The 25919-nt window shown below is 48.3% G+C and overlaps 2 protein-coding genes across 3 annotated transcripts in view; one reads left to right on the forward strand and one right to left on the reverse strand.

The window, feature by feature from the left end:
* Positions 1-5296, reverse strand: part of LOC146805201 (nucleolar complex protein 3 homolog) — a 330742-nt gene extending 325446 nt beyond the window's left edge. For both annotated transcript variants that reach the window (XM_085622402.1, XM_085622403.1), the window contains exon 1: positions 5244-5296. The gene's annotated coding sequence lies outside the window, so the exon portion shown is untranslated. The remainder of the gene's footprint in view (positions 1-5243) is intronic.
* Positions 1-25919, forward strand: part of ABI3BP (ABI family member 3 binding protein) — a 1978933-nt gene that overhangs the window by 666253 nt on the left and 1286761 nt on the right. The gene's annotated exons all lie outside the window — the stretch shown is intronic.

Consider the following 25919-nt stretch of genomic DNA (forward strand, 5'->3'; position numbering starts at 1 on the left):
TGTATGTAAATCCTGACTGCTTGTGTGTCTCTGATGTCTGTGACCGGTTGTATTATTCCCCAAGCTTGAATTGTCACTGTGCTTTTTATTCCCCAAGCTTGAGGTGCTTCTTCCCTAACTCAGTGCAATTTGGAGGAATTAAAAAGAGGATTCAGACAGGGGAGACACGGAAAGAGGCAGGTTCAACAGAGACACAGCACAAATTGTCGTCCAAGTTTCTGCATACATTAGCACATAAAGGTCGGACCGATCAGCCTTGCCAATGCTTGTTTACCCTTATAAATTCGCCCCTGAATGTTGTAATCGAGATGAAATGAACGAGTTTTTGTCCAAGCCCCTTTCTGATGCAGTCACTGATGCCTTCCCTACCGTAATAATTGTGTCATTCATATCGTTGAGTGATGAGTGAGGTCAGACTTTCCTTTCTGGAGAGAAGTAAACATATTTTTACACAATTTAAGCATTAGACAGTTATAAAAACAATTATGAAGACAGATAACAGGCCAAGTTAATAATTGTGTGACAAGCGGTGTGATGCAGCACAGAACATACGATTTTTTTAATAATGAAAACTGGTATTTTTTAAAGGAGACGGTTGTTAGCATTAATTGCAGTTTTTGGCTTTCGACAAGACATATTTAACTTCAATGGTGTAAATAACATAACTAAATGTAATGCAAGAAAACTGACACAAAAACATTTTGTAGGACACACACTTTATTTACCGATATATCACTTTGTAGAGAACGATGCCATGGACAATATTGAAGTGTTAACAGATGTTTATAGTAAGTACATGTAAAAAGATAACACCTCAATCTAGTCTTGTTATAATCTAGCCTTATTATAGACTGGAAAAAATTGAAAATCACCGCTGAGGTAAAAAAAAGAGAAAAGTCATCAGCACAAGTCTCTACATTAACTTGCTTTATTATAAGAATGTAATAATGAAAGTTTGAAACACTTTGGTAACTCTCTGGAAACAAGCACACCATTTGATTAAACCCTGTCTGCATAAGAATTAAATAATTCAGTTTAGTCTGTCTTTAACACCTAACTAAATCAACTGCTCTCACACACTTATTCAGGCTGCAACCCTAAACTATGAGTATCATTCCAAAGACGCACTATTTGATGTGTTCATTATTTTGAGCCCTGTCTCAGCAGATTTGAGATGCCCAGAATGACAACTCTAGGTGAGTGGACGATGTGTAAGTTCATTTGGCACATGGTAATTTTTATCCAGTGTGAATAAAATCAATAAAAACAAGTAGACTTTAAAATAACGATACACTCTCCTTACGTCCATGCAACCAGCAATATATTGACTTATTTACGTTCTGCATGGTGGCATTGAGTGCATCTCTAATGACAATACGCCTAGGTTTTTTTTATTTTATCTATAGTGTTTTATACAGCACGGACATAACTTAGGTCATTTTCTTTTTTTTTAGTTCAAAATATTTTATTACATTTTTCATAATAATGAACAAATACAGACAATACAGAAAGAATTTATCATAAGCGAAAATACCTATATAAAATAAGAAATTTCAAAAAGCAACTCTAAATACAATAGGTAAAGAAGTATAAATAATCAATTAAAGGAGGGACGATAAACTAAAAAGAAGGGAAGGGAGGGAGCCATGAAAAATTGCAATGTCAACTTATTAGAAAAAAGAGCTACATTCATCATATAAGGCTTTAAGTAGAATGACTGTAAAACGGTGGATCAAGTATAAATATACAATCATAAAGATAAGTATACATCTATAGGTAACCAAAAAGAGTGAAATAAATTAGAATTATGATTGATCCCTTTCAGGGATAATTGAGCACCTCTTCTTGTAAAAATGACCCATGACCACCAAGCATGAACCGATAAAGACGAAATATCCTTCCAGCAAAATGTAATGGACTTTAAAGCAGCTGACAGTAGGAAATTAAACAGTTTACCTTCTAATTCAGTTAAGTTATGCAGAAGACCAACAGATTTACATATTAATATTTTGTAAGAAATAACATCATGAATAGGTCATTTTCAAGGCACCGTAGATAACATAATATAGAGGACGGGGAGCGCCAACGTGAACAGAACCGTGGTTGAAATTTTCTATCCAACGCAGGTCAGGATTTGCATTGGATAATTTCCCACAGTAATCTAAAGTTGTGCTACGTGCTACTTTGCGTTACTTTACATCAAGGGGGGCATTACATGGGTGATGTATCAGCGTTCCTGTGGGTTTAGACAAAAATTCCGTATCTGCAAACATTGGTAGACAGGCATTGCACCCAAATCTTACTCCTCCTCGAACCAAGCTCAAGAAGGAGAAATGTTTTCATTTCTGCTCGCTTTTCTACTTTGATTTAGTGCTACCTTGTGCAGCATACATACAAAACAGGAAGACTGTAAAAGAATAGTCTTTGTACTGGAAGGGCATCTTACAGTACAAAATCTATTCCTTAAAGAATGCATACACCCTTGCACTATGGCACAAAGTTATGTACATTGGAGCATGTCAGCTTAAAGTGCTCAAGCAAATGAAGAGAGGAAAACAGCATCGTAGCTTAGCAAATATGGCACTTTTATGCTCTCTTTCTTTCTTGCAATGCAGTGCAACAACTTTAGTTGAATTTTTTGTGTGCATTTTTCATCAATCTGGGCCTGAGTCATTAGACAACCTGCTCCATTCAAAAACATCAGAGTAACTATGATCAAAAGGCAAACCGTCTTTGCATCGCTGTTGTAACTGGCCAGATAGACTATGATCAGAGAGTGAAGATTTCAGCCAGAGTAAAATAGGGAATCGTAAAGTGCCTGTGCTTTCCCTTTCAACATGGTGAAATTGGCATATTTAACTTTCCTGTAAGTCCCTAATATTTGGTATTAAGCATACCCAGTGCCTGTAATTAAATATCACTAGAGAACTGCAGGACCCATTGTGCCACCCACTACTGTGACAGTGCAAGCAGGAGTGCAGGCGTACCATTTGTAACCCAACTGGTGCAGTTTTAAACTGCAAATTTGACCTGTCAAAATAACCCTGTTTGACAGCTCAAAACATTCTTTTTAAATATTTATAATTCACCCCTATGTAACCTTTACTATCCATAAGGCAGAATGCATGGCATTTAAAATTAGGACATGTAGGAATTTAATGTTAAACATGAACTAATACTGAAATAGTTCCAGTAGCTATTTTCACAGTAGCAAGGCTGGCTGGCCCTTTAGAAAACACTTGGTTACATTGTTACATTTTATAATGTTAGTTTTGGTGAGTTAAAAGCTAGAAAAATAATTAAACAACTATTTTAATAGTTATCAAAAATCCAATTATTTGATAAATATTAGAAAGTTACCTTTTCCCTCATAAAGACTCTGGAGGCCCATTTGCCTTTGCTATCCCACTTCTGCCAGCATGTAATTAGCATTTGAATATGTGTGATGTTTGTGAAATGTCTCCCTGTAGCAGGCAATAGGCTAACCTAAATGGGGAGATATGACCCCTCTGAACCTGTCAGAATGTGCAGGGTGGGGCTGTAGGCATCCTTCTCGACATTACTGCGTCAAATCCTGCTTGATGTCAAATCCTACTAGACAGGTATGCTGAGGTTTTACATATAACACTTGATGTGTCTTTAAAAGAGGCCTTCCCTGTCATAATCAAATGGTATCTCTAAGCACCCAGGTCAGAACCAGGTCAGAACACCCCTGTTCCTGAGGAAGAGCAGAACCGGGCTGAACATGCTGGCTGGCACCTGGGAAGAGCCCAGGAGACTGGTCCTGCTCCCTCTTGTATCCAGGACAAAAAATGGACTCCAAGGGTCATAAGGCTGACCTCCTGTTAAGGCTACAGGGACACAAGCTACAAGAGGCTTTTTCCTGCAATTACCCAGCTGAGCAGTGGCAACTGAAACCAAACTGGACCTTGCTGTTGGGTCAGTGCCTCTTCGGTTGTCCTTTTGGATTTTTGTAATCTTGGTGTCATTTTGTTTATTGAGATTTAGTCTATTTTTCTAATTGAGTTTGGGTTTTTATTGTGTTGCATTTTGTCTTTATTATTTTTTGGTACCGCACAAATACTTTACGCGTTGCCCTAAGTTAAGCTTGTCTGCTCAATGTCGTAGCAACCAAGGGGTTGAGAGGTTAATTTAGTGACTTTAAGAGTTCACTCTGTCAAGGGTTTACTATCATTCCTTGAGGTGGGTGTTGCCGATGCCACTAACCTGTTGCAGGGATCCCGGCCCAATCCACAGGAGCGAAGAGAAGTTCCCCACACTCCCCAGGCCCGTGCCCGATATATTTACATACTATATACCTAGGAACTGACCTAAGGAGATGTGGGGAGAGACTGCGTAGGTTTGACTATGTCTCAATCCCCCAGTCGGTTCCCTATAGGCAAGTTAACAGTGGAAGTAGGCGGAAGAGAACCTGTGGGGCAAACAACAGAACAACTTTAGCTAAATGCCCTCCCACCTGAAACATACAAGGTAAACTCAGTGCCTGCTCTATAAAGATAGACAATCTCTTACCGGCTGGACATCTCTGAAAGCAGTATAGTAACAGCTAGAAGTCGCAAGGTGGCGAACGCTGGATAGTCTTCCAAGGCTGGAGTCAATAATGTAAATAAAATCTTTACAGTAATCTTGTCACTCATAAAAAAAAAACGGAAGAGAGTCATAGGGTCTCACAAGTAAAAGTTAAAGATCAGGCTGTTAGAAGGATTCAGTGCTGGTAAACACACACTCTCTATCTGTCAACCTTTGTAGGAAGTCTAGTGTGCACAACACATACTTCAAATAATGTATCTAGCTCAGAAAATAAAGACGCGTACCTCGCGCTTGTAGGCAAACAATGTTTCCAGTTCGAACACAATGTATCCAGCCCAAAAAATAAAGACGCATACCTCGCGCCAGTAAATAAACAATGTATCCGGTGCAAAAACGCTAACGCGTACCACGCGCTTAAAAATAAAGAGCAATGTAGCCAACCTACACTGCAAACGCGTATCGTGCGTCTGAGGAAACAAAAATATCTAACTATGAAAGAAAATTCAAACGCGCATCGCGCGTACGTGAATTTAATGTCTGCAGGGAGGGCAGGTCGTTTACGCACCGCGTTCTCAAGGGAGGAAAGGTATTACAAACACAGAAAAATCAGAACGTGGTCACGTAATGGTAAAGATTTAATGGATTGTGTGCGAAAGGAACACACAAGCATACAAAATACAAAAATATCTAACCTGAGGTGTAACTGTCCGCGTCGTCGGGTTAGTAGTCAGGCGTGGGCTTCTTGGTGTCTATCTGAAGGTCGAGCTGCAAATAGGTTCTAAAACAGATTCTAATGAAAGTGATACCTAAAAAAAGGCACACAGTTCCTCAGTGCTCAGCAAACAGGGAACAAGGAAGTTGAGTGGAGGAGAAGGGAGGGGCGTGGAGTCAGGTTCAGGAATTCAAAAGCCAAGCACCTGTTCCCTTGATTGGTTTGCTTTTAAAGGTAGGGAGCGTGTTCAAACTCCGCCTCCACAATATGTAAGGGACTCTCTATAAAGTGTCTTACTCTTTATAAAACAGGCACCTGAGCAACCTAGGATTGCCAGCTAACTGTACAAGAAGCCAGAGGTCTAACAGTGGGTAGCTACCTACCCCAAATAATAACACAATTTATTGCAGTGGGGCTTAAATATTTGTCTCAAATTGGAACAAGTACGTGAGAGAAGCAAACAAGCTAATTTTCTCCCAGAGGGTTAAGAACAGTTTGCCCTCCGACAAAATTTTGAGTGCACACTTTCCACAAAAATTGGGTAAAAATACAGAGATTTAAAAAAGGCATTATTTAAATTAATTATAAGCTATTAGCAAGGGGATAATATCCAGTTTCCCCTGTCCTTTTGTAGCCTTTAAGAGGGCCACATGTGCATCAATAAATAAACAGACTATTCTACCATAAACTATAACAGTCATCAAAGAAACCTTAGCCCTCCCTTGCCCTCCCCCCCAAACAGCCACACACATTGTGTTTAAGCAGAAGAAGACACCTTGAGTCAAGGTGAAACAGCAAGGCAGGATATTGGAACATAGTGTGCAAAGAGGTTTGCTCACCATACGTGTCTTGTGATCAAGCAGCTCTTTAGGTTTCTGTTGACTCCACCATGTCTGTTAACAGGCCGATGTTGGCATCAGGGGCGTGTTGAGTGCCAGTTTGCAGATCTACCAGCATAGTGCCCCAGTTGGTTGCTATTGGATTTTTGAGTAGCCCTAGACTGTCTTATCGGTGCAAGGTGATGCTTTCCGCCCAGGCCCATAGTTTGAAGGATTTAGTTCAAGTTGCAAGAGCTGGGGATTCTTATGATTTCCAATGACTGGTGATGAGTCGTTTGACTATCAGGAACCCTAAGTCAAGGAAGCGGAATGTGACCCTGTGTTTCTTGTTCCTGCAGTTGAGGCCTAGAAGGCATACTTCCAATGCATGCAGTGCCAGTTCAGGCGATGTGTGGCACCTTGTAAGTATCATTGCAGGATGGGCCTGCCTATAGCATATGGAGCAAGTCTGCGTCTACCAGATGACAACGCGGACAGTTGGAGTCCGCCCCCTAGACATATCAGTTTATCTTGACTGGGGTGAGGTATGCTGTGTGTACAGTGTTAAATTGAATGAGGCTGTGGGGGATATGGACTTGGCTTTACTGCAAAGCCACCCATTCTTTGTTTGTCCGGGACGGGTCAGGTTTTCCTGTCACCTGTGACAGAGGGGCGTGAGCTGCAATGAGGTGTAGGTGCACAGCGAGTCAGCAAACCAAAGGATCAGGCGCCTACCTGATCCCATCACGTAAAGGTACTACAGCGTGAAGTGTTTTGGATGCTCGTGTGCCATGTTGAACCACCTATTCCCCAACACCACGACCAGGGAGTTGTATAGGAGGAAATGGCCAGGGGTAGACAATCTTCCCCCATCAAGGACTCGTATGGTAGGAGACTTCTGTCTTGATAGAGGTCTCTTAGGGTGTGAAGGCCCACCGCCTGCCTGGTGCTTAGTTCTGCCGACGAAGGGATGATCTGGCACGGAGCGTGCCAAGCAGAGTCACTGCTGGAGCATAGGTAGTCACTGATCGTTTTAGGTAGAGACACCTGCAAAAGCAGCGGAATACCACTCCCAGGAGCAAGGGGGTCAGACGTTGATTCTCATGTGCAAGGGTGGAACAGGTGGAGGGTATCCAGCAAACAGACCAAAGGCGCCAGCTGGCTGGACAGGATTTTGGCCAACACTTTGTAATTCATATTGAGCAGTGCCATGGGCCTGTAAGAGCCCAATTCAGTATGATCTTTGTCTGGCTTGGTCAGGGATATGAGTAGTGCTTCACAAAGAGAAGTGGGGAGGCATGAGGCTGATACGGCCTCTTCAGATAGTGTGTGCAGGCGGGGACTAAGGAGCGGAGCATAAGCCTCGTAAAATTCGACAGGCAAGCCTTTTGCTAGTGTTCTGATCCCTTCTTGTTTTTCAAAGAGTGTGATAGGGTCATCAAGCTCTGCCCCATAGTCAGGTGTGATGCGGGGCAGGGTTACAGTGAAGAGGAAGATGTCAATGTCGTGCAAAGTGGTGGTAGATAGTGACTGATATAGTGAGGTGTAGTGGCTGGTCAGCTCACGTTGTATGTCACGTTGAGTTTAGAGCAGAGTGTCAGTGGTGGAACGCAGTGCCATGATGGGATGTCTGAGTTGATCTGAGGCATTTTACAGCTGCACATTCATCCCCAAAGGAGTACAGTGGACACTATGACGCCCTCCCTCCCCCCATACTGGCGATCTTCATATGGCTTGGGGCACTATAAAATAACAGCCTGCTCTAATAAATCATTGGCAAGGGGAAGTCACAGGGTTTCCATAAGGATTCATAATGTACAGTAACAGTCTTACATTCATGAATTTTAATATTTCTAGAGTTTAAGCCACAACACCTAGAGGCATATTTATGAGAGTTTGCGTCATGTTTGCACCACTCAACATGGTACATGCGTTACGCAAACCTCTAAATTCGATTTTTAAAGCCTCAGAAAGCCACTTTGTGTGGCTCTCAGTGGCTTTAAAAATCTGGAGTAATGCAACACAGTTCAAATCGCTGCGTTGCGTTACTCTGCCCTGGGACGGTGTTCCATGGGCATTGCGTGGGTGTTCCTACGCACCTCCTATGGATTTCGATGCATTTCCAGGGTTACAAGAACTTGTAAACCTGGGGATGTGCAAAAATCTTTCACCTTCCCCGGGGATGTGTAACAAGGAGAAATATCTCTATTTCTTCATGTTTTTTCCTCATTCTATGTAAGGATTATACCTCTTAGGATTGTTTTGTGCAGCAAGATGCCCCTTCCTGCACAAAAACATTCCTGCATGCAACCCAAGCAGCCTTGCATCATTGTGCAATGGTGCCTGTGTTGGCGCTAGGCTGCCAAAAAGGAGTCAGCACAAGATAAAAGACAGGAATGTGTTAAATGCAGCGCACTCCTGCCCTTTCCCTGTCACGCAGCGCAGCAGTGTGACTTGCTGCGCTTCTCTGCATCACAATCTCATAAATAAGTCCCCCAACATCCATTATTTGCCCTTGGTGACCTTGCATGCTAGATTTATACTTCACGATTTTGGTCCTTTGATTCAACTGTGAATAACTCAAGATCCACACACTAAACAAAAATAGAATTTCTTGAGTTGACTTTCTTATAACAAAGTATTCCGATACATTCAGACTATTTTCAAATTCGCATCTTTAAGAATGAGAGTATGCAGACCTCGTCGCCTCTCAGGGAGCTATGCTCTTCCCTATGTTGCAGCCACACGTTTGCTAGTCCTGAGAAAGATTGGCGACTCGCGACAACCTCGCAATCCCTATCTTGAAGGCTTGTATACATTAAAGATTCTGTGCTCCTCCAGTAAATAGTCAACAACACTATCAGCAGAAGTGTGCAGATTGGGTCTTGGAGCTCAGCATCTGTGTCAGATTTTGACGATTCACAGAAGGTAAATGTATGTACTTGACTTAAATGAAACTCATTTACATATTCACGTGCAGTTCTGAAAATCTGTCACTGACCCATCCCTTGTGAGCTTATGCTGGCATCCGTGCTTTGCAGTCTACTTTAAAGATCTATAAACGATTTTACTCTCACCTTATGCATCTGTATACGTCTGTCTCTGACCATAATAGATAATAATGACTCCAAATCAATTTTCTTGATGCGAAAAGACAAAGCTCCTGAATCCTGATCTGTATCATCCTTTCATCGACCCTCTGCCCATTATATTAACCTAGAGCCGAAGGACGGAAACCACGAAAATGGATCTGAACAGATACAAAAGTAAAAGGAACGATTTAGCAACAATAAACAGGGAATTTATTTTACCCTGTGACTTTCATTGAAGGATGGGTAATTTTAGGTGGCAGAAAGTAAACACAAGCCACTTCTGGCTTTAGAAATCAGTATCTGAATAAGGTCTGTATGTGTATATATACTGGGATAATTTATATGTGATACATTTTGATATAGATGACTTCAATTTGTAGTCATCCCAAACATTCGACTGGAATTTACTCTTCACGGGGTTGTGTTGCCCACTCACAATTATAACTCCTCCGTTTTGGGCCTTGTGAAATACAAGTGGCAAACCCATCCATACCTTTTAGAATAGCTTCTGTTGGGACAGCAAGAGGGTCGTGCAGCTCAACGAAAAGAACTAACCATGTGAAAGGACTCCGAAGCTCTGGTGATTGGCAGTGTTCGTTTCTGCCTTCCTTGTAGCATTGCTCTTGATTTTAGACGGGGTGATTTTCTGGTTTCTGTTTTTTTTCCTGAACCGTACTGAAGCCAGTGCCTCACAGCACTCGGGCGTCAACTCTTCCGTGTCTGCCATACACACTAGTGCATCTGTTCCTGAAGACGAACCATTAGCTACAAGCTCGGCTTAGTTTTTCTATTACTTTCTTTTCTTGGTTTTCCTCTTCACGCTGGAGAAGATTATGGCCAGAGCCTCATTTTAGTCAGACCCAAGATGGCGACCAGATTGCAATTACCCGCCCTTCACAGTTACGTAATCACGAGAACAGCTCATATTTCTCGAACAAACAGCGGACCTTAGAAACAGACAAGAGATAAACATCGTTGTTTAGTGACAACAGTGGGAATCTTCCATCTGTTTTGTTGTTTTTTGCTGTTTTAGGTTTGGACTACTATTTTAGACAACGTCAACCGCGTGCCGTAATCGTAGACTCCACCCAACGATTCCTCCAGCCCTGATCTCTTTTTCACTCTGAACTCAGATCGACCCCTGTGATCTGAACACAGCACGAGCACAGTCCCGCCAAAAACAGCTCTACTCAGAACTATGGATTGACGTAACCATGAGAAGAATGATAGTGTAAGAGTGTGTGCCCTGGACGTGTCCACCCTAATGAGTCCAGTCACGCCAAGTCATGTGCTACAGGCAGAGAGTCCAATCTTTATGGGAGTAAATACTCTCTCTATTGTTAGTGACGAAACATTTCTCCTTTGTGAGAACTGACACCAGAGGCATCACCCAGCAGCTCGAGACATCGGCATCGTTAGAAGGGCCTAGCAGGAACCCGTAATTGTTATTCATTAACACTTAGTACAGGGTCCCAATTGTTTTCTAAAGAGCCTACAACTAGTTTTGCCAATCGACATTGTTGCCAAATGTCTTTATCTGACTCTTGCAGGTTCTTTTTCTTCTCCTCTCTCTCAACTTGCTGCTGAGTTTCTATCTTTCTCTTCCTTTTCCTAATTTATTTTCCACCTTTCTCTCTCGCTTGTTCTGGGTCAAAGTCTGATGATTAAAATAAGTTTTGGTTCACAAAAATGAGTGCCGGTGCCCCCCCACCTGAAAACACCAGCACAAGTTAGCCGCTACTTGTCAAATTTAATTATGGAATTGCAAGAAAAGGGTTAAAAAACATAATTTCTTCCTCAATCAATGAGTGGACCGTTGCAGTTGTAATACAAGTGATGCAACAAATCAAGTTATCATATCATTCTGCATTCTATTCAGTCCAGGTGCAAATGTACCCCAATATATTAATGAATATTAGGATAAAGCTGGCCTGAGATGGTTACAGTGTATTGAACAGTGGGAACTGGGAATGGAAAGGCACCCTGGCTTTGGGGAAACTGTGCCTCTTGCCTGTTTGTATTGGGTTACCACGGTCTGCTGTAGGGTGATAAACAAAGAGTTGTGACAAGTACACGATTCCACTGATTATTTCAAGAAGTAAAGCAATACAGAAAAAATATTAAGGTTTTATTACTTCCATCTCTAGATTCTGGGCCTGGACAAAGTCAAACTACTGTAACAGGGTATACATTAACTGTAAAAGAAACAAACAAAAGGCTACATGAAAGCCGGGACGGAGTGAGCGGAGTCGTTGGGCCTGAAGAAGCTCAGTCATCTCACTCCTGTAGGCCGCTACACCAGATTCCATATGAGAAGGGGATTACATTTAAAACCCAGTGCGTTCTGGATATTATATATTCAAAAAAAGGAGCAGGCTACCCCAATAATTATTATCATGTTACAAATGTTCTAAAACCAAAACTAAAATCACAAGGTCATATGGTCAGGTAAATCAATGTTCTAGGCACCTGTCCAGGGTGCAGACTTGAAACCAACCTAACTGTGCTGCATTCAAGATGGCTCTGATGCACACACCATTGAGGCAACCCTTTGGATCTTAACTTTGCTACTAAAACACCACCAGTACCACAGGGGGCTGAGCTGCCTCATTCACAAGACACACTGCAGCAACAATCGCAGAGTCAACTATCAGCTCTTTTACAGAGTGCAGTACACTAGGTGGGCTCAGAACGACTAAAAGAAACCCCTTTACATAAACTGGAATCTGAAAGAAACACGTTAGTCAGATTCCTCACCTTAGAATATCCCCAGGCGTCAGACTGGATCCGGAAGATTTTTGTAGCAATACCCCTTGCGTGTCGCTAGGCGTCGTCTGCGGCTCCGCGTCCGTCGTTGGCGTCGTGCGCCGGAATGACGTCGTCGGAGTACTTAGACGCCGCCCTCGCGCGCTGACGTCAGTTCTTCTTTTTTCCGCGCCAGTAAGCGCCGATCCGGGAGAGCTACCCCTTTTAGTCATTTTTTGACTAAATCTTTTTTACTTTTTTGGTCACTATATCGACTCTGGTGCCGGTAGGATGCCTGGCTTCAAGGCCTGCGAAGACTGCCACCGACTGATGTCGGTGACCGACCATCACCGCCGGTGCCTGTACTGTTTGGGCCCCGACCACGATGCGGAGTCGTGTTCCGATTGCATCGCCCTGACCTCGAAAGCTAGGCGGGAGCGGTCCCGTAAGCTTCTCGAGCTTCGCCACTCGGCTCCGCACCCCTCTCGATCCCGGTCCAGGAGGAGGTCGAAGGATCGGTCGCGGAGCCGCAGTCGACACCATCGATCGTCTGGCTCTTCGGGTAAGTCCAAGCGATCCAAGAAGTCCAAGGGGCGACATCGCTCTTCCTACTCCCCTCGCCGGTCGCGCGACTCGGCTGAGGGCCAGGGTGGTTCCACCCCCGCGGCTCCGTCGGTGCCGCAGGCGCCGCGCAAGTCCGCATACCCGCCAGTCCATGGGACTGACGCGACGCCGGCGGAGGTCAGTGCCTTCCCCTTGGCCATGAGGAGCCTGGCCCCGCCGTCGACGCCCGCTGGCGCGCCTTCGGGCCCCGCGGACTCGACAGGGCGTCCTTGCGCGCCGGCGGCTCCGGCCTCGGCGCCGTCGGAGGCTCCGGCCCCGATGCCGCAGGACCCCGAGGGGCCCAGGTCTGGGCCCCCGTCGAAGCCGGTCGACCTCGTCACGCCTCCTCCGCCGGCGTCGACACCGGTACCACCTCCGACGCCGACTCCGGTCGACGTCGTTCCCCGGTTCAGCCCCTGTCCGGACCCGGCGCCGGTGCGGCGTCCATCGACACCGCATCCGGCGCCGCTAGGGACACAATTTGTCTATCGTCCGGCTCCGATCATTCCTCCTGTTTACCAGGAATCGGATGACGGGGGCGACTGGGAGGGGTCTGAGGACCCTATGACCCTCCAGGGTCAACTTTCTCAGGACTGGGCAGATGAACTGGAGGAGGCCAGTGGTCTGGATACCTCACCGGACACTGGATTCATCTCTCCTCCGACTGTGGCTTCGGAGGAGGGTGCAGCTTTTTCTGTGGTGCTGCGCAAGGCGGCGGAAGCCCTTGGGCTCGAGCTGCCTGCCGTGGCTGTGAGGACTAACATCCTCACTGAGGTGCTTCAGTCTGCAGCAAGCTCCACTGAGCCTCTGCTGCAATTCAATGAGGCCCTCATTGACGTTCTTAAGGGCACCTGGTCCAAGCCCTCCACAGTCCCTCCTGTGGATAGGAACGTTGCCAGGCGTCACCGGCCTGGTCCGGGCGACCCCAGTTTTCTGTCCCAACACCCCACCCCCGAGAGTCTGGTTATCCAGGCCTCTACCTCCCAATCCTCCTTCCCGTCCGTCCGATTCCAAGAGACTGGAACAGTTCGGTAAGAAGCTGTTCTCCTCGCTCTGTTTGGGCCTGCGGTCTTTGAACACCGCCTGTCTCTTGGACCGTTATTCCCACTCTCTGTGGGATGCGGTGGAGGACGTGCTGCCCCTGTGTCCGGAGGAGGCCCGGACACGCCTTTCCCAGGCTCTGGCCGATGGGAGGGATGCAGCGCACCATGCAATCCGATGTGGACTTGACACTATGGACTCGCTGGGCAGGGCGATTTCTACCACGGTGGCGCTTAGACGTCACGCCTGGCTGCGGTCCACGTCCTTTTCAGGGGATGTCCAGAGCACTCTCATGGACATGCCCTTTGATGGCACTCACCTTTTTGCTGAGAAAGCGGACAGTGCGCTGGTTCGTTTTAAGGACTCCCGGGCTACGGCCAAGTCCTTGGGCCTCTCGGCCCCGCGACCACAAACTTCCGCTTTTCGCTCCTTTCGTGGCCAAGGAAGGGGCGCCTCCTCACGTGTGCCTAGCCACCGGCCGCAGAACCAACCTGCACGCGGTCGCGGACGTGGTTTCCACCGCGGCGGAACTGGAGGACAACGCGGTCAGTCCACATCCACCCCGGCAGCATCCGCCTCCAAGCCTTCCTAGTCCGAGCTTTCAGGCCCATTCGTCGCCAGTGGGAGGCAGAGTTCGCCATCACCTGCTCCACTGGCGTACCATCACGTCGGACAGGTGGGTGCTGCAAATCGTCCGAAGGGGCTACTCCCTCCCTTTCGAGACGACCCCTCCAGCCATGCCACCGCAGCCCCACCGTATCTCGGAGGATCATTGGAATCTTCTGCGAGAGGAAGTTTCGGCCCTCTTGGCCAAAGAGGCCGTCGAGCGCGTTCCGAGCCCAGAAGTAGGTCGTGGTTGTTATTCCCACTACTTTCTGGTTCCCAAGAAGGGCAAAGGGGGCCTACGCCCTATCTTGGACCTCCGGAACGTCAATGCCTTCCTCCGGAAGGAACGGTTCAAAATGTTGACTTTGGCTCAGGTTCTAGCTGCCCTAGACCCTGGAGACTGGATGGTAGCGTTGGACTTGCAGAACGCATATTTCCATATCCCCGTCCTGCCGGCCCACCGGCGTTACCTGCGGTTCACGGTCGGTCAGGAGCACTTTCAGTTCACCGTGCTCCCCTTCGGCCTTACCAGTGCCCCTCGGGTGTTCACGAAAGTGATGGCGGTGGTCGCAGCTCATCTGCGCCGATCAGGGGTTCCAGTCTTCCCCTGTCTCAACGACTGGTTGTTGAAGGCGGGCTCGCCCCAGGCAGTCGTTTCCCACCTCCAGACTACGGCGGATCTCCTCCATTTGTTGGGGTTTTCCATCAACGTGCCGAAGTCACACCTGAGCCCCTCTCAGAAGCTCCTCTTCATCGGAGCGGTTCTCGATTCGGCGCAGTTCCGGGTTTATCCACCGGAACAGCGGGTCCGGGATATACAGGCCCTGATTCCCATCTTTCGGCCTCTATCCTGGGTTTCGGTCAGGCTAGTGTTGCGGCTTCTGGGGCTGATGGCCTCCTGCATCCTACTAGTGCATCACGCCAGGCGGCGCATGCGGGCTCTGCAGTGGGACCTGAAGTTTCAGTGGGCCCAGCATCACGGCAACCTGTCCGACCATGTCTTGATCTCGGAGGGCACTGCACAGCAGTTGCAGTGGTGGCTCACGGACCGCGATTGGGTCACGGGCAAGAGCCTCTCCCTACCCCTACCGGAGCATGTCGTAGTGACGGATGCGTCCCTCCTGGGATGGGGTGTCCATATGGGGGAGGCGGAGATCAGAGGCCTCTGGTCTCCGGCGGAGTCTCGCCTCCACATCAACTTGTTGGAGCTGCGAGCGATCCGACTTGCACTGAAAGCCTTCCTTCCCTCTGTCAGGGGAAGTGTCGTGCAGGTGTTCACGGACAACACTACCGCCATGTGGTATTGCAACAAACAGGGCGGGGTGGGGTCGTTGACCCTTTGTCAGGAGGCTCTGCGCCTCTGGACATGGCTGGAACACCAGGGCGTCACCCTAGTGGTTCAACATCTGGCGGGCTCTCTGAACGCCAGAGCAGACAAACTCAGCCGCCGGTGCATGATGGATCACGAATGGCGTCTGCACTCGGAGGTGGCGCAAGGCCTCTTTCAGCAGTGGGGAGAGCCTTGGTTAGATCTATTCGCCACCGAAGAGAACGCGCAATGTCAGCAGTTCTGCGCGTTGGAATTTCCAAGGCGGCACTCGCTCGGCGACGCTTTTCGTCGCGAGTGGAGTTGCGGTCTGTTGTACGCCTTTCCGCCTATACCACTTCTGCCCAGAGTGCTGAAGAAGATCAGGTACGACCGGGCCCAAGTCATCTTGGTGGCTCCGGATTGGGCACGAAGGTACTGGTATCCAGAGCTACTCAGTATGTTGACCGATCCTCCGATACGTCTGCCCCTTCGGGAGGATCTTCTGTCGCAGCAGCAGGGGACGGTCCTCCACCCAAACCTGTTCAGCCTCCACCTCCATGCGTGGAGATTGAGCGGCGGCAGTTGATGCCATTTGACTTGCTTCCTGAAGTCTGTGATATCATTCTGGCAGCCAGGCGTCCCTCCACAAAGACGGTATACGCCTGCCGGTGGAACAAATTTGTGGCATGGTGCACAGCAAAGGCTGTGGATCCCCTTTCCGCCCCTCTTTCTGAGGTTCTCCTCTTTCTTCTTTCTTTGGCCCAGCAGGGCTCTGCCTTGGGCACCTTGAAAGGTTATCTTGCTGCCATCTCTGCCTTCTTACGGCTTTCTGATCAGCCTTCTCTTTTCAAGTCCCCTGTTGTATCACGCTTTCTTAAAGGCATTACTCACACATTCCCTCCTGTTCCTTTCGTAATGCCTCAGTGGGACTTGAATCTTGTTCTCACATTTCTGATGTGCGCTCCCTTTGAGCTTCTTCACAATTGTCCTCTTCGTCTTCTGACTCTTAAGACTGCTTTCCTGGTAGCCATCACCTCGGCTAGACGGGTGAGTGAGCTCCAGGCTTTATCGTCCAAGCCTCCTTTTCTATCTGTTCATCCGGACAAGGTTGTCCTTCGGCCTCGTCCTTCCTTTCTACCGAAAGTGGTGACCCCCTTTCATCTTGGGCAATCTGTCACCTTGCCCACCTTCTTTCCGCCTCCGCATCCTTCCAAAGAGGAAGAGAGGCTCCACCGTCTGGACCCAAAACGTGCGCTCTCCTTTTATTTGGACCGCACCAAACAGTTCCGGGTGGACGACCAACTTTTCGTTGGATACGTGGGTGCTAAGAAGGGAAAAGCTGTGCCCAAACGGACCATCTCCCGGTGGGTCGTTTTGTGTATAAAAATCTGTTATTCCTTGGCAAAAAAGGACCCTCCTGTTGGGCTGCGAGCCCATTCTACTCGGGCCACAGCGGCTACTACTGCTTTGGGACGGGGAGTCCCGTTGCAGGACATCTGTCAGGCTGCAACGTGGGCTTCGCTACACACGTTTGCCCGGCATTATTGCCTAGACAGCCAAGTCCGGAGGGATGGCTTCTTTGGCCGTTCTATCCTCCAGGACTTTCTGGTGTGATCTTGGTTCGCAGACCCACCACCGGGGTTGGTATTGCTTGGGTATCTATTCTAAGGTGAGGAATCTAACTAACGTGTTTCTTTCAGATGAACAAGTTACTTACCTTCGGTAACGATGTATCTGTAAGAAAAATTAGTTAGTTAGATTCCTCACCGACCCACCCATCCTCCCCGTTCTGCGAACCGACATCTAGGGTTAAGGTTATCATTTTCAGGCCCCTAGACTTTTTTGGCACCAGTGTCGGTCTCTTGCATGGCTCTGCGTTCCTGGAGCGGAAAGCTATGTACAAGAACTGACGTCAGCGCGCGAGGGCGGCGTCTAAGTACTCCGACGACGTCATTCCGGCGCACGTCGCCAACGACGGACGCGGAGCCGCAGACGACGCCTAGCGACGCGCAAGGGGTATTGCTACAAAAATCTTCCGGATCCAGTCTGACGCCTGGGGATATTCTAAGGTGAGGAATCTAACTAACTAATGTAAGGTAAGTAACTTGTTCGTTAAAGGCAGCTGGTCAACTCATCATAAAAGGCAAACTATCACAAATTAGTCATAAAAGATTGGGTGTTCTGTTGTGACAAATCACTTAGTAATATAATAGGGAAGTACGGAGTACCAAAAGCTGCCAAGACCTGGTGGTGTCCTTGGGGGCGTGGCTAGCCAGCCAACATGGCAGATGCGAGCTTCTAGAGCTCCGACTTCAATCCCTCGATTATTATGCAAATATTTGTAATCCCGCGTAACACACACGATGAGGCATCAGGCTGGCAGTTGCCAACTGTGGCTCAAAGAACCCATGAGCAACCAGATTGCCGGCGGAGCGGGCACCTGAGGCCCTAACAACAGGCGTGTGAGCGGGAGCAGATCGCCAGAAGGAGCGACTGCGGCCGTAGCGGTGGAGACTCCCGGAATGTCACTGACCCAGTGAAGAGTGCGGAACGGGCTGGAGATCGGGGCAGACGAGACACACTGCCCGCCAATCCCTACGTACAGGCAGCCAAAAGGAACCAGCAAGTGGCTGCTGTCTGCGTGCCGCCTCGGGTTTAGCGTGTGTGGAGGACCAGATCTATGGGTCCCAGGTTGCTGATAGGACAGAGGGCCCCAGACGGAGGCGTGAATCCATAATCGGGTGAGGCACTGAGCGATGGTTAGCCTAACCCCCAAGGAAGACAGAGGCAGAACAAATATGGTTCCTGCAGCAATGCGGGCGGTAAGGATGCCTCACTCAGCAGACTGCAGGTAGTTCTGAACACTGCGGCGCGATTGGTCCTTAATGCCCCCTCTAGGACCCCTTCTCGTCCTCTTCTCATGAAGCTGCATTGGCTCCCTATCCGCCAACGGGTCAAATTTAAAATTTGCTGCACCATTCATAAGACACTGCTTAACTTGGGCCCATCCTATCTTTCCGAGTAATTCATGCCCTATGTACCATCAAGATCCCTCCGCTCGAGTGCTAAACACCTTCTGGTGGTGCCTCGAGTAAGTAAGGCAAGACTAGGAGGAAGAGCTCTTTCCCATCTTGGCCCTTGTTACTGGAACAAACTCCCCTTGTCCTTGAGACAGTGTCTAGATCACTTGCAATTCAGGAAGTTGCTTAAGACCACCCTTTTCTGCGCCTGTTAAACTCTGCTGGAGTTGCTTCACACCCTCACAGACTGCTCTAAGAGCAGAAATACCCATTCGGGGGTCGATTCTAGCGCTATATAAACAAATAAATTAAATAAATAAATAAAGGAGGGAAGTGCCCCTCGTCAGAAGGGAGAAATTAACACCTTACCATAAGGAGTCAAATGGAGCATGAAACACAGGAGCCCGGCATGGCGTGCGAGGAGGCGAGGCCTAAACTGATGGCAGGGGCTCCCGGGCCAGGCCGCAGGAGCATGGCATGACAGTGTCATGGGCCAGACAACGTCAGCACCGATGCAGTGGAGGAGGAAGCCAGTGTGAGCCATGCAGAGAGCTAGGCTGTACCGGTGCCGTTGCGGGACCATCAAACAGGTCAGTGGAGTGCCCTAACCACATGTACATGATGGCAAGCAGGGAAAGCAGAGTAGACACCCCTGCTTGCACCCTCACCTTAAGCATGGCCCTGTGGGTCCGGGGGTCGGATCAGGCCCAGGCAATGGCTGCGGTGCGTGGGGGTGGTGCCAGGCATTACTGAAAGCACAAGTCAGGTACTGAAGCTTCTCCCAGGGGGGCCCTAGTGCGGGGGGCTACAACTCCATGAAGATATAGGAGCAAAGTAAGTCTGACACTTGGCGAAAGGTGTTGGGTCGCATTTGGAGAGCTCCCCTGGAGTCATACCCCCCTTGGTCAGCCCTGCCCCTGCTGCGCCCTGGCGGGGCCTCACACAAACTGGTGGTCGATGGACACCTAGTTCCCAAGACTCAACATTAAGGGGTGATATTGTGCTGGACATCGCCGTCAACCCTGCTGAAACTACCCACATCGATTTGGGGGGCTGCAACACGAGACAAGCACACATCGCTCGCATTCAGTCTACCCAGACAGGGCCATAACTGGATAATTGACACATCCCCGCCAGGCAACGCGGCCGAACCGACACACAACACGTAACCAGGGCGACTACCAGATACTTCCGGCGAATGCCTTCAGCGCAACAGTTAGTAATGGGCCGGTGACGTATGAACACGCAACAGGCCAATACACTCACCGGCAGCTCATAGTCAGTACATGTGGGGGAGGGCAATGCCAGAGAGATGCCACACATGGTACTCTCCACCATGCTGGACTCGGTACTAGCGGCAGTTGTAAAGATTGGAGCCGCACTAGATCAGTCCTCTTTGAAGCCTAAAATTGATAAAGTCACCTCTGACTTTACCCTGCTACGTGATTACCACCATAAACTGGCAGAAAAGGTTCACTCGCAAGATCAATCCCTAACAGAACTGAAGTCCATTACATAGAGCCATACTGCGGCCCTACAGGACCTGCTAGACCATATGCATGCATTTGAAGACAGAGTTGAGGACGCTGAGGGGTGCTCCTGTCATAACAATGTCCGCTTGGTGGGCCTCCCGGAAGGAGAAGAGGGACGCAACCCGGAGAAATATGTTGAGCGCTGGCTCAGAGAGCTGCTGCCAACCAGCGCGCTGTCACCACAGTTCATGGTCGAGAGGGCACATCGGGTACCAGCCCATAAGCCTTCCCCAGGTGCTCGCCCGTGCCCATTTCTATTTAAACTGCTCAATTATAGAGACAGAGATGTGGTATTATGAGAAACCCGCAAGCTGGCAGATATCAAAGTCCATGGTAACCAGGTCATGGTGTTTTCAGACTACACAGCACAGATGCAGCGGCGTAGGGAGCACTCACACTGCGGTGAAGCGTCAACTCCGCACTTTAGAACTCAGCTACTCCTTGCTATTCCCAGCCAGACTGAGAGTAGTTGCGAAAGGTGTGGTCCGCTACTTCGACTCTCCCTCCGAGGCCTAGGACTGGTTAGAGGAGTCGGGCCGTGGGCTGGGCCCAGGCTACGCACAGAAGATGCCCTGGGGAAGCCTGGCAGGAGGGGTCATCATTGGGGCAGACAAGGAGGCCCCAAAAATGCGACCTCAGTTTTCACAGCACCCGACCCTGAGCAGAGGAGAATGGAGAGACAGGATGCGATACAAGTGGCTCCCACAATTGTGGCCGCGGTGCGGTGAGTAGACCGTGACCTGAGCCTTTCCGAATTGACAACTTCCAGCGGTTTAACATCTTCAAGGCTTGACGAACTTGAAGGTCCACAACCACAAGATGTTATGCCACAGACGGCAGATGACATCATATGACTGTGAGCAGACCCTCCGAACTGAGATGGGAAATGAACACATGAATAGCGGCTAACCTGGCATATCTTGCTAAGACACTTGATTGTTCACACATATGATGTAAAATAAGGGCACCCTATACACTAGCACGAGCAACATCCGCACAACACCTCAACCAGCGGCACATGAGCCTCGCATGCACCTGTAATTACAGGCTGGCCGGGAATGCTAATAGCGATGTTACAATACCGAGGGACTCCCAAACACCAGGTAGCCGCACACCACACACACCCATTCCCGACACCACACTGGCATAGTTGTTGCCGAAGTTGGGCACCCCGGTTTGGACAAACGTCACTCTTGAGTTCGCCCCTGATAGTTATGCACGTTCCTGTTCAAACCCATTCTTTATTTCTAGCATTGTTACCTCAGAGCACACCCACGAACCTCATGAATTGCAGCGCAATGTTCGCCCTAGGCTGTCTTGAACAACTCAATGTCCAGACATGACACAAGAAAACATAGTCACATGGAGCGTGCGTGGTATGTACACGCCGGTGCGTAGATATTTAACACTCTTATCTGCAGCGCAGTCTGCTAGTATCGCTCTGCTGCAAGAAACACACATGACACATGCCGAGTTGGAGCGCTTGCGCAGGAGATGAAGGGGCCAAGTCTTTGGTACTACATATTCGGCCCATGGTCCTGGTGCCTGATTCTGGATGAGGACTGGAGTAACATTTATAAGGGAGGAGGAAGTGATAGACACAGAGGGCAGGTATGCATTTGTGAGAGGGCGACTGAATGGTCAAATGTTGTTGATAGGCTCCATTTACACCCCAAATGTGGACCAGTCCTCCTTTTTGGACAGCCTCACTGGGGTACTGGCCAAGTAGAGTGGAATCCTGTGGCTTCCGGGCGGGGGGGACTTCAACTCAGTACTTAATGTAGATCTAGACAGATCATTCCCGCCTCTCACCAGAACTACAGCTTTTTCTAATGTGCAGACACTGGTAGACTGGCTCACTCACTGGGCACTATTAGATATATGGCCCACCCTCAACCCCGGAGTATTGGTTTACTCATACTATTCTACGGTACACAGACTCCGTGTGTGGCTTGACTGTATTATGATTAACGATAATGGGGCAACCCAGTAACCCTCAGAACCTGGGCGTGATAGTATATGCAAAAATAATGGTTCTGTCGGAATATGAACGGACTAAATTAATAGGTACTGAATACACTTTTTAAATATTAAGGACGCACACCTACCCAAAGAAACAGGACAGAATCCAAGTCACTTAATAGGATGATATTAATTGATGTATTGAGAGCACCAAAAATATTTACAGGGTAAACCAACCAAAAAACACATTCATAGTGAAACAATAGGTGAAACAGTGATACTTTGCACAAAACACATCACATGTAACGAATATGTACAATGGACAATACATAAAAATAATCAACAAACAAGGTCCTATTTACAATACATAAGCCACTTAAGGGTTCAGTTTCCTTGCTGTCTAAGTGGATTTGCATGTGACGCATAGGACATGTAACGTCGACGTTTCGACCCGAGGTAATTGTGACGTCAGTTGCAGCTGAGCCGTTGACGGAACAAGTTGTCCATTCACGGACTTGAATACGTGGCGATTGTAGAGACAGCACCACTCTCCCTTCTAAATCAAATATCCCCGTCTCAGAGGAATTAAATATTATCTTCACATTTGATGTTGGCCATCTGCATTAAAGACAACTGGAATCATTTTCCTCATAACTAAGTCGGTTCCCCAGGTCCCCAACCTCGTTTGTCCTGATGAAGACCCACTTTGATGCATATTAATTGGCACAATTACCTCGGGTCGAAACGTCGACGTTACATGTCCTATGCGTCACATGCAAATCCACTTAGACAGCAAGGAAACTGAACCCTTAAGTGGCTTATGTATTGTAAATAGGACCTTGTTTGTTGATTATTTTTATGTATTGTCCATTGTACATATTCGTTACATGTGATGTGTTTTGTGCAAAGTATCACTGTTTCACCTATTGTTTCACTATGAATGTGTTTTTTGGTTGGTTTACCCTGTAAATATTTTTGGTGCTCTCAATACATCAATTAATATCATCCTATTAAGTGACTTGGATTCTGTCCTGTTTCTTTGGGTAGGTGTGCGTCCTTAATATTTAAAAAGTGTATTCAGTACCTATTAATTTAGTCCGTTCATATTCCGACAGAACCATTATTTTTGCATTGACTGTATTATGGGTTTGCAGGCCCTGCTCCCCCTTGTTCGGAAGCTAGAGTACCTAGGTCGGACGCACTCTGATCATAATCCCCAGCTGCTGCAGCTTGCCTGGGAGATAGACCACCCCACGGTCCCCACATGGCGACTCCAACCGGCTGCGCTGGAAGACCCAACATTCCGCTCATCCCTAGGGACGGGGATAATGGAATACTTAGAGGTTGATGAGGGAACTGCAGGTGATGCATTAATAGAATGGGAAGCCTTTAAAGTAACAATGAGATGGCATTGCCTGGGGGACACATTGAATGTACGTAAGCAGCTGTCTGACTCCCTTAAAAGAATGGAAGTACAACTGCTGTGGCATGAAGCAATCGTGGAGTGGGTAGTCAGGGATGCACAACTTCTGAAGGCATCTACGGCAGAGCATGCTGAACAGCTAGAACACCTCTGATGCCATTTCTATGCTGCGCACACAGCTCGAGCGCATGCCACCGCAGCCCGGGCAGGTCGGATGCTTGCCTGTCTAATATTGCAATAGCACACCCATAGGCCGATAGGTGCATTGCGTACAGACATGGGACGCATGCTAAATACACAGTGTGAAATTCACGCAGCCATGACACAACGCTACACTCAGCTGTATCAGTCCCAGGGGCAATGCAGCGTTCAAAGTTTAGAGCTGTTTTTAGGCCTTATACAACTGCCTGAGGTGACACCAGCTCACAGGGAAACACTGAATGAGCCAATCTCACCAAAAGAGATCAGGGATGCAATTGTGTCCCTGGCCGCAGGGAAGACGCTGGGACCGGATGGGCTACCGGCAGAGTATTATAAGGCATACCAGGTGTCGCTCACACAGCGTCTGCAAGCCCTATACATGGCTGCTGTAGAGGGCCGACAACTCCCTTTATCCCTGCGAGAGGCGCACTTGGTGCCACTACTAAAGCCCGATAAAGACCCTATGGAAGTAGGTTCATAGAGGACTCATGATGTGCTTAATACCGGTTACAAGATACCAGCAAAAGTTTCTGACACGCAGGCTTGCGCAAGGTGGTCCCCACGGTGATTCATACGGATCAGAACGGCTTCATGCCTTCCCTTAGTACTTCGCTTTACTTGCACCTTTTCTTCAGGATTGCATCTGATTCCGTGCATGCTTGGCCGAGGGCAGGTTGTCTAATACTAGACCTCGAGAAAGCCCTCCATTCCCTGGAATGGGACTATCTGTTTGCGGCGCTCGAGAAATAAACCTGGGACCCACCCATTTGCATCTGACCCGCCTACTTTACACTGAGCCAGTCATCGGGGTCAAAATGGGCCCTTAAAATATCGGGCGCAATTCCAGTGCGGAGAGGGATGAGGCAGGGATGTCCACTATCCCCTCTCCTCTTCGCTCTGGCGATAGAGCCACTTGCAGAGACAATACGCATTCAGCTGGGCAATGGGATTCCTTGGGGGATGACACGCATAGGGCGTCACTATATGCAGATGACCTTTTAGTCTACCTTAGTGACATTTAAAGCATACCCTGGCAGCTGGCGCAGATCCTACGTGATTTCGCAGTAATCTCGGGATGAGGGTAAATGCTGATAAATCTTGCATAAACTCATACAGTTAGGGGAACCGTGACCCAGGCCTCATCCTTAATGGCAGTAGGGTGCAGTGGAGGGCAGATACATTCCGCTACTTAAGCATAAGAATATATATTCAGCCAACGGATTTATTTGACTAATCCGGGGCAGAGCACTGACTGCCATAAGATCTCAGATGCAGTTCTGGAGAACGCTTCTGCTCACCGTAACAGTAGCGCTCACAAAAATGGTGACCCTCCTGAGGCTTCTATACTATTTTACGAATCTGCTGTTTTTTGGCATGCTGGAGAAGATGATCAGGGATTTCATATGGGGCAGTGCCTGGCACAGGGTAGTAATAAAGACGTTATATTTGCCCACGGACCAGAGAGGCTTAGCAGCTCTATGCTTTGAGCACTACTACTTGGCTGCCCAGTTGCAGTGGGTAGCCAGGTGGATGGCTGATCAGCAGCATGAGGATACAGCAACCACGTGGCCGCCCTAAACATTGCTACAGCTGATCAGGCTCTTTCACCCTGGTGCGAATGTAAGGCCTCTGGAGCCCCTGATTCTTAGCGTGGCGTACAAGTGCTTCTGTAGGAGCCTCTACATAACCCGACACATAACACCCTACACACCTGCGCTGCCCCTATAGGGGTCCCGTAGGGGCCAGTCAGTGCTAACAGCTGCTGAGCTCAGGGATTGGCATGAGGCGGGCATTCAATCCCTTGAAGACCTGTACCGTGATGGGACGCTCATCCCACACATGTCATTGGTAGAGGATGAAGGGCTCCTTTCTGGCCAATTCTTCCTGCACCGTTCGCTTGTGACCACACTCACAGCTAAGTAGGGCGATCACACAACTGAACCACAGACGCACCTCACCATGCAATACTTACATGTCATGGGACAGATTAGACATCTAACGCGGTGGTTTGCGGCCTCGCTTAGGCTGCACACAGCGATTAGCTTGGACTCACTCCGGCTCAACTGGGAACAAGATTTGGACCACCAATTTTCAGATGCGGAGTGGGCTCAGGTGTTGGAAAGCCCAGTGTGTATCCCCAGAAACATGCGGTTCCGACAAATTCAATTCTACATCACTCAGAGAGCGTATCTCACACCCGCCAAAATTAACCAATACTTTAGCCGCACTGACTCTGCCTGCCGAATATGTGCCACTCTTGATGTTGACCTGATACTCATGCTTTGGGGCTGTACTCACCTTCAC

Source organism: Triturus cristatus, chromosome 8 (genome assembly GCF_964204655.1).
Source record: "Triturus cristatus chromosome 8, aTriCri1.1, whole genome shotgun sequence".
NCBI lineage: Eukaryota > Metazoa > Chordata > Amphibia > Caudata > Salamandridae > Triturus > Triturus cristatus.